Source organism: Miniopterus natalensis, chromosome 20, assembly GCF_054644295.1.
Source record: "Miniopterus natalensis isolate mMinNat1 chromosome 20, mMinNat1.hap1, whole genome shotgun sequence".
In the NCBI taxonomy this organism is placed as follows: Eukaryota; Metazoa; Chordata; class Mammalia; order Chiroptera; family Miniopteridae; genus Miniopterus; species Miniopterus natalensis.
Window position 1 is genome coordinate 3661838 of NC_142100.1, and position 8522 is coordinate 3670359.

Below are 8522 nucleotides of genomic sequence, written 5' to 3' on the forward strand. Positions count from 1 at the left end.
CCCCTCACCCTGCCCTGCACCGGCTCCTCCTTTCCTCTTACTACAGCTACTGCAATCATTTCTCCTGTCCTTTCCATTCCATGTCTCCTATTCAGCCAGATTAATTCTCTAACCCATTTTAAATCACCTACATGCTTTAAAATCTCCAGTGACTCCTAACTATCTATCAAACTAAGTCTAGATTCAATAGTCATTAAAAACTGTTTACTTATTTTTCCAACACTGTCCACCGTTATTTCCCTAATGTGTGCATTGATCAGATAAGCAAAATCATTTAATTTCCCCATCTCAGATCTGAAACTTTCTTACTTCTATGCTTTTGTTTATGCTGTTTTCCTGCTAGAATGTCATGCTTCTCAGGAACTTTCTGTTGAAATCTTATCTTTGTTTCAGAAAGGCTCTTAATGTACCTGCACCGTGTACCTTTACTGTTTGAGATACAACCTTCCTTCATCAGATACTCTGTATCTTACTCTTAATCTGTTTTGTATCACGATCATTAGTGAATGTGCCACCTTCTCACCACTGGTGTCATGCTCACCATAGATTGTTTTTAAAGCTGTTTTTTCCAAGTACTTTGCTCATTTCTGCAGATTTAAAGATGAATAAACATTTTCCTACTTTCCCTGGGAAATAGAAAACCTCTTTACCCAAAGAAAGCCTGGGTTTATGTGTCTCCTCCTCATTACCCAGCGCAGGTTTCTCACTCACCCAGGAGGTGAGCCAGTGCCTATTGCCACTCCTTAAAGGATGGAGCACATAGACTAGAGAAAGTGGGGCCATCTTCACTGTTGTGGCAAAGGAGGGTTGTCTCAAATCCCCTGTTAGAATTAAGAATGCCCATCTTTGCCTGAGAGGGAAGATCATAGACTAGTGATAAAGACAGACTCCAAAGCACCCAGTTACAAATTTACTTGACAGAAGCTATGGTAGGAGTGTGCAATCTGGGAGCTGTAGGAGCCCAGGAGTGGACACAGGGAAAATAAGTCTGAAGGCAGGATGGAGGAACTTGGCAGCTACTCAGCTCAGTGAAGTTGTCCCGGCGTGACTTCATTAAGCGTTCCGAAACACAAATATCCCAAACACTAGACAGTAACATTCTCCTGCAAGTACTTACAGAAATGCAATAATTTTTAGAAGCTATGCTATTGTTTTATATGGTCTGGATGTAGAGGCCCTTCCCTTGCCTCCTTCAAGTGCTGGAGTTGGTGTGTTGGGCTCTTCCTGGCCACACCTGGCTGCTAGGGAAATCTGCGGCTGTTGGAGTGGCGAGCGAGGCACATCAAAGAATGGGAAACAAAGAATTGATGGTTCTGCCACATGGCGGTTGAGTGATGAAGTTATTGAACTTTTCTTGAATTTAGTTTCCTAAAACACAAGAAGATAGAAATAGTGCCTACTCCTTATTGCTGGAGAAGGCAGAAGAAAATAATATTTATTAAGTTTTTGCTAAGGGCCAGGTGACTTATATGTTTAATTCATTTAATTCTTATAAATAGCTACAAAGTAGGTAGTATTATTCTAATGGCTGAAGAAACTGAGGCTCAGAGGAATTCAATAACTTGCCCAGGGTTACAGAGGTGACAAACAGAGTTTCCAGAATAAACTAGTCTGATCCCAGAGATGCAGTCAGCCCCTCCAAATCACAACCTTACTTAAAAATGGCAGTGGCATTCAGGAAGAGTGCCCCAAATTAAGGACCTGGAGACTGACCCCTGCATCTACAAGGTGGGACTCTCAAAACACCCATTATACCCAGTTTTTCCTCTTCTTTGTGAAATTCCTCTTCTTTGGGAAATTCTACTCAAATGTCAAGGTTGCACTCAAATGTTACCTCTTTCAAACTTTTCCAGCTTGCACCTCCCCACTTGCCCCAAAGAAGAATCTGCGGCGCCATCTCCCAGGCCACCTGTATACAATCGTCCTACCACACAATTTTATAGTTCAAAGCCAGAGACCAGCAAGGTACTTGGCAGAAAGTAAGCACTCAGCAAACGCTTTCTAAATGAAAGAATGAAGTATAGCAGTGTGCCAGTCACTTAGTCTCCCTAGCTATCAGTTTTTGTCATCTTTAAAATAGATTTCTAGTCTTCCATATCTCACAGATATGTTAGGAGAATTCAATGAAATATGTTGCATGTCTTAAAAATGAAATCATTAGATAAGGCCAAGTAGTTGTTCTTTTTACAAAAAGAAAGAAAAATAGAAGGAAAGAAGGAAGGAAGGAAGGAAGGAAGGAAGGAAGGAAGGAAGGAAGGAAGGAAGGAAGGAAGGAAGGAAGGAAGGAAGGAAGGAAGGAAGAAAGAAAGAAAGAAAGAAAGAAAGAAAAGAAAGAAAGAAAGAAAGAAAGAAAGAAAGAAAGAAAGAAAGAAAGAAAGAAAGAAAGAAAGAAAGAAAGAAAGAAAGAAAGAAAAGAAAGAAAGAAAGAAAAGAAAGAAAGAGAAAGAGAGAAAGTTTAACATCAGGAGGTTTTCATTCATGTTAATCCATGTGAGCTCTCTAAATGATAAGTGATTGTAAGCCTCCCCTAAAAAGAAAAGTACATTGAAGTTTCTCATGTGTACTTTCCTAGATCCCCTACTTTTCTGTCACACTAGACATTTGTGAGTAAAGGGAGATGCCTACTTTCCCTCATGTGTAAACACACAAACGCAGAACTCATCTCCAAACTTCCCATTGCACAAGGAGTCACCGACTTTCTGACTGATTTGCACATGCCTGTGTGTTTTGATGGTGCAGATCTGCAGGAAGAAAGGTCCTTCAGGCTTTGTAGACAGAGAGCCTTGAGTCTGAAAGATAGTCCTGCCACATGCAAGTTGAGTGAGCAAGTCATTTAACTTCTCTTATATTTACTGTCCTAAAATTTTAAAAATATTTTTTAAATGAGACTAATGATAGTGCTTATTCCTTAAAATTGTTGGGTGGATTAAATGAGCTGATCCATATAAAGTGTGTAGCCTTGGCCTGGGGTAAGGCGTGCCCTCAGATATTGTTACGATCATGACGTTGATGAAAATAATGATAATGGAGGTGGTGATGAACCGGGGAAGCCGATTCTTTCTCACCATGCTGAGCACATCTCTTTTAGGATCAAAGAAGTAATCTGCACAGGAGCCCGCCATCTCTTGGTTTTACAGGTTTTCACAAAATCGAAAACATATCTACACGCAGTATCTTGTTTGTGCTCCCAGGAACTCTAGGAGACAGACGATTAGAGAGAAAGCATTGGTTCAGAAGTTAGTGAGCATGTGAGCACTACCTCAGAGTAGCTCGAGGCCAGGGGCACTGGCCTCCTGCCCCACCGGGCCACGCTTTGTGCTTTCTCTTTCTACTCCTTCAATAACGTTTCTGACGAGCATTGAGTCAGGCAGGGCTCAACTCCTCCTCCTGCCCTGAGCTAAAAACAATAGTATTTAGATCCAGCAAAGGTAATAACGATACTTATTTCTCCAAGAGACATTTTCCTTCTGCCTAGACTAAGAGCTCCAGCCACATGAATGCCAGAAATACATTTAAAAATTATGCCAAGCTAACAGCAGTAATTGAAACATATTATAACGGTTTTTCTGAAGAGCTTGCTACCGATTATATTTTTCTTATTTCCATCCCAATGTTTGGATTATCATAGCCACCTGTGAATAGCTTTCTCACTGAGGTACGACCATGGGCTTCCTGGAGACTGGGCGAGAGCAGTGACTCCCAGAGCAGGGCCCTCCTGGTGGCAGGAAAGTTCTGGCTTCCTTAACATTCAGACAGAATTCAATTCAACAAACATTTTTGGCACCATCGTACCTGCCAGGTTCTCTGCCATGTGCAGATCCAGGAAGGGACCGCATAGTCCAGCCATCGTGTCACTGTTTCCTGTTCTAATCCCAAACTTCCCTTGACCGGTGACAGCAGCCACACAGCTGGCAGGCAGGCCGAGGTAGCAATCTGGGGGAGCCTGATATCTCTCAGTCCCATATGTGTTCTTTGGTCACAGTTTAAATAAACATGTTTCTTTCCTCTCAGTCTCCCTTAGGGTGTGTACTATTTTTCAAAATCCACGGAGAATAGCAAAAATAGGTCACCTAACTTGCCTACGTTGGGCTCTGATTTCTGCACCTGGACTCAGTGCCGGTATCTGTTAATCATGAAATGCTCCCCTGGGCATTCCTCTGTGCATCAAGGAGGGACCCGCAGTGATTCCAGATCCCCTCTCTTGCCCTCAGTTCCCCTGCCCCTCCCACCCATGCTCTCGGGATAGTTTTGCTTCCTACTTTGCCAGGATCGGTTCTATGTGCATCTACAGGTCTCCTCCATTACCTTTGCTCACAGCATCACTGTCACCTTTGCTGTCTCTGATTCTTCTCCCATTATCTTAGTGACATGGTTCCTTTCATCAGGAAAACTAATCTCTCCCTGCATAGCTCAGATGCTGACCTTTTTTCTCTTATCAGAGTCATTCCCTCCCTCAAAACCTCTGAATACCTCAGGCCCCACACTCCCTATTCTGTTTCCCAATCCCTGAGCATAATTTGTTGAAGTCCCTCTAAGCAGGAGTGTCCCTCAAGTCTAGAGGTTCTCTCTTTCTTTGTAAACTGTGGGATTGCGCTTCTGGATCTTCTCTCACTTCTCTGACTATTCTTTTCCTGTTTCCTCTATTGATTATGGCCTCAGCTCTTCACCCTTTCCACACTATTCTCACTCACTCATCCATCCATCCATCCATCCATCCATCCATCCATCCATCCATCCATCCATCCATCCATCCATCCATTCATTCATTCATTCAAGATTTATAGAGGATCCAATATCTGCCTGGTACCCATCCTGCTATAGGACGACAACAGTGAACAGAACAAACAGGCTGCTTCCACAGAGATTTCACCTGGTGGGAGTAGACAGAAACTAAGCAAGTACATAAATGAAGAAAACAACTCGATATAAGAGAAGACAGGAAGAGCAAGAAATAGGGTAATGAGATAGAGAGCCGCTTCCGGTGGGGAAAGCGGGCAGGAAACTAGTTTACAAAGAGGAACCAGGGGGTGCCACTCTAAGAAGTCATTTCAGGAAAGGCCGAAATGCAAGAAACCAGACACAGGGTAAAAAGCATTCTGGGCAAAGGGGATATTTGGAACAAAATCTCTGTAATGGGGGAGGGGGGGAACTTGATACATTTGAGGTGCATTTAAAAATATAAATGTAACTGGAACATTGTGAACAAGACAAGAAATGGTAGACATGAGTGTGAGGAGAGAGCCAGGGCTCAGGGCAGGCCTTGTTAGGCTATGGTGAAGAGTCTAGATTTTGTTTAAGTGCAATGAGATGCCACTGAAGGGCTTTAAGTGAGAAAGATGCATGATTTTATAGAATGCAAAGAAGGCTCTGGCTACTGGTTGGAGACTAAAATAGATGGTTTCACCTATCAACAGTAAGGGGAGATGAACATCAAGCTGGAAAAAAGTAAGAAGAAACACCCAGCAAGGATTGAGTCCAAATGGCAGAAATAAAAACTCTCAGACAAGGCCAAATCTACTTCAAGGAACTTAGGTACTTGCAAAAGTAACTGAGAGCCACTGCCAAAACTCAAGAGAAATTTCAGAAAACTAAAAAGAAAAATGATCCTATTTTCAATAGAAGAGAGACAATTACATTGTTCTTACACCTCATGTAAAGTCCTCAAAGTGGCTATTTAAAATGGAGTTGGAAAATATTTATAAAATAACTATAATTATTAGGAATAAGCACAAAAAGAAGTGAGGACAAATTATGTAAAACTAAGCCAATTCTCACTGTGGTGTTGGTGGTGATGGTGATGGTGATGGTGGTGGTGGTGGTGGTGGGGGTGGTGATGGTGGTGGTGGCGGTGATGGTGGTGGTGGTGACGGTGGTGATGGTGGTGGTGATGGTGGTGGTGGTGACGGTGGTGGTGGTGGTGGTGATGGTGGTGGTTGTGGTGATGGTGGCAGTGATGATGTTGGTGCTGGTGCTGGTGGTGATGGCAGTGGCGATGGTGGTGGCAATGGTGGTGGTAGTGGTGGTGGTGGTGGGGTGGTGGTGATGGTAGTGGTGGTGGTGGTGGTGGTGGTGATGCTGGTGCTGGTGCTGGTGGTGATGGCAGTGGTGATGGTGGTGATGGTAGTGGTAGTGGTGGTGGTGGTGATGATGGTGATGGTGGTGGTAGTGGTAGTGGTGGTGCTGCTGGTGGTGGTGGTGATGATGGTGATGGTGGTGATGGTGGTGGTGGTGGTGGTGATGCTGGTGCTGGTGGTGATGGCAGTGGTGATGGTGGTGGCGATGGTGGTGGTAGTGGTGGTGGTGGTGGTGGTGGTAGTGGTGGTGGTGGTGGTGGCGGTGATGGTGATGGTGGCGATGGTGGTGGTGGTGGTGGTAGTGGTGGGGTGATGATGGTGGTGGTGATGCTGGTGCTGGTGCTGGTGGTGATGGTGGTGATGGTAGTGGTAGTGGTGGTGGTGGTGCTGGTGCTGGTGGTGATGGCAGTGGTGATGGTGGTGGCGATGGTGGTGGTAGTGGTGGTGGTGGTGGTGATGATGGTGATGGTGGTGATGATGGTGATGGTGGTGATGGTGGTGATGGTAGTGGTGCTGGTGCTGGTGGTGCTGGTGCTGGTGGTAGTGGTAGTGGTAATGGTGGCTGTTTATAGAATTATCAGACTAAAAATATCTCTATGTCACTCTCTATATTTTGGTAAGCCTTTCAATGATAGAATCTCACAGATGATTGGAACTTTTCAATAATCCATTTCAAACTTATAACCTATAGAAGGTTTTATATTTCCAAAATATCCCAGTAATTGTTTGGGTAACAGCTGCTTGAACATAACAAAAGGCAATTTGCTTCATTTTGGAATTGTTTGAAATACATTGCTGAAAATCTATTTACTTGTTAATGTAAACCATTGATCCTACTTCTTTCTCTGGATTATTATAAGGCAAATTCCTCTCACATGTACTCTTTGTTTGAAATTTTCTGACTGTGTCATGCTATAAACATGGAAAATCGGCAGATGTGTTTGCATTTTTATTTGTGATTGGGGAACCGTAGCAAAGACGTGTAAGTTGCAGCTCGTTGTCAAGCTAGAGTACAGTCTCTAAAATCATGACAAAGAACTCTTCCTTTTTTTCTACCTATTTTTTAAAATCTATGTTTGGATCCCATGATTGTCAAACCTAGAGATGAATCAAAGCTAAAGAAGAGAGATATGTTAGATTTAATTTAGATTCAATAAAAGTATTAACAGCATGTGATAATTGGTTGACACTAATAAATTTTAACAGCAATAAGTACAGAGTTTCATATTAATTTTTCCAGAATTCCCTGTGTAAATACAAAATGACTCAGTAACAGTTTGAGTGGAAAATACCTAAGGATTTTAATTGACCATAATCTTATTATGAGTGAGAGATGGCTGTAAACATATTTGAGCAGACATACCCTCTAAAGCAAATGTGGCCATAATCCCCTTGGATTTATGCTGGTCACACCACATAGAGAACAGTCAGTTCCTGTTCCGGATCCCACTTTGAGAATTATGCTGACAAACTAAAAATTCTGCTAAGAAAACGATCAGGGTGGTTAAGGGTTGGATACCACTAGGAAGTACCTGGGAGGAAACTTACAAAGCTCAGCCCCAAACAAAAAGTCTGGGGTGGGGTGCGGGGAAGCAAAGCTCAATTAAGGAAAATAGATTGAGGACACTTAATGGAGTTTGTAAAGGGAGGAGTGTGCAGAATTTAACTGAATATAAAGAACTTCCGAAACAATAAAAGGTACTGACTTATGAAGCAGAAAGCTGTCATCACTGAAAAGGTGAAGCCTGTTCACTAGGAATGTTCTTGGGGGATTCTTGAATTGGAAAAAAAAATATGTTGAATTAAATCAACTTTAACTTCTTGTCCAGCCCTGGCAGTGTTGCTCAGTGGTTGAGCGTCACTAGGACCCAGGAGATGGCTGTTTGATTCCCCGTCAGGGCACATGCCCCTGTTGGCCCTCGGTCCCCAGTCGGGGGCGTGCAGGAGGCAGCCGATCAATGACTCTCATCATTGATGTTTTTCTCTCTTCCTCTCCCTTCCTCTCTCTGAAATCAGTAAAAATACATTTTTAAAAAAGAAATTAAAGAAAAAAACACAAAAAGTCCTTCCCATCCAGGTCTAACACATTGTGCTTCAAGGGCTGCCCTTCAAAACACCATATAGTTCATGGCCTGGTGGCTCGCTGTCCAAGAAGATTCTATCTTGGGGACATTCCCTTGGTCTCTGAGGCTGGGAGGGGGGCTCCTGCCTGCGGCTCACTTGCCGTCAGCTGTCACCCTGCCCTTCTGTTTTGGAATATCAGTGTCAGGCTTCCCGCGTTGGGAATGAGAAAGGGTGGGGTGCGGGGGGGGGGGGGGGGGCTCTTGAATTAATCTCAGTCAGTCCCAGGCATTCCTAACCTGTTAGGTCAGTTTGGGTTTATAACTGAAGTGAAAGTCTCAGGTTTCCTCGGAGAGGAAGAGGCACTGAAACAGCTGCAGGACAAGG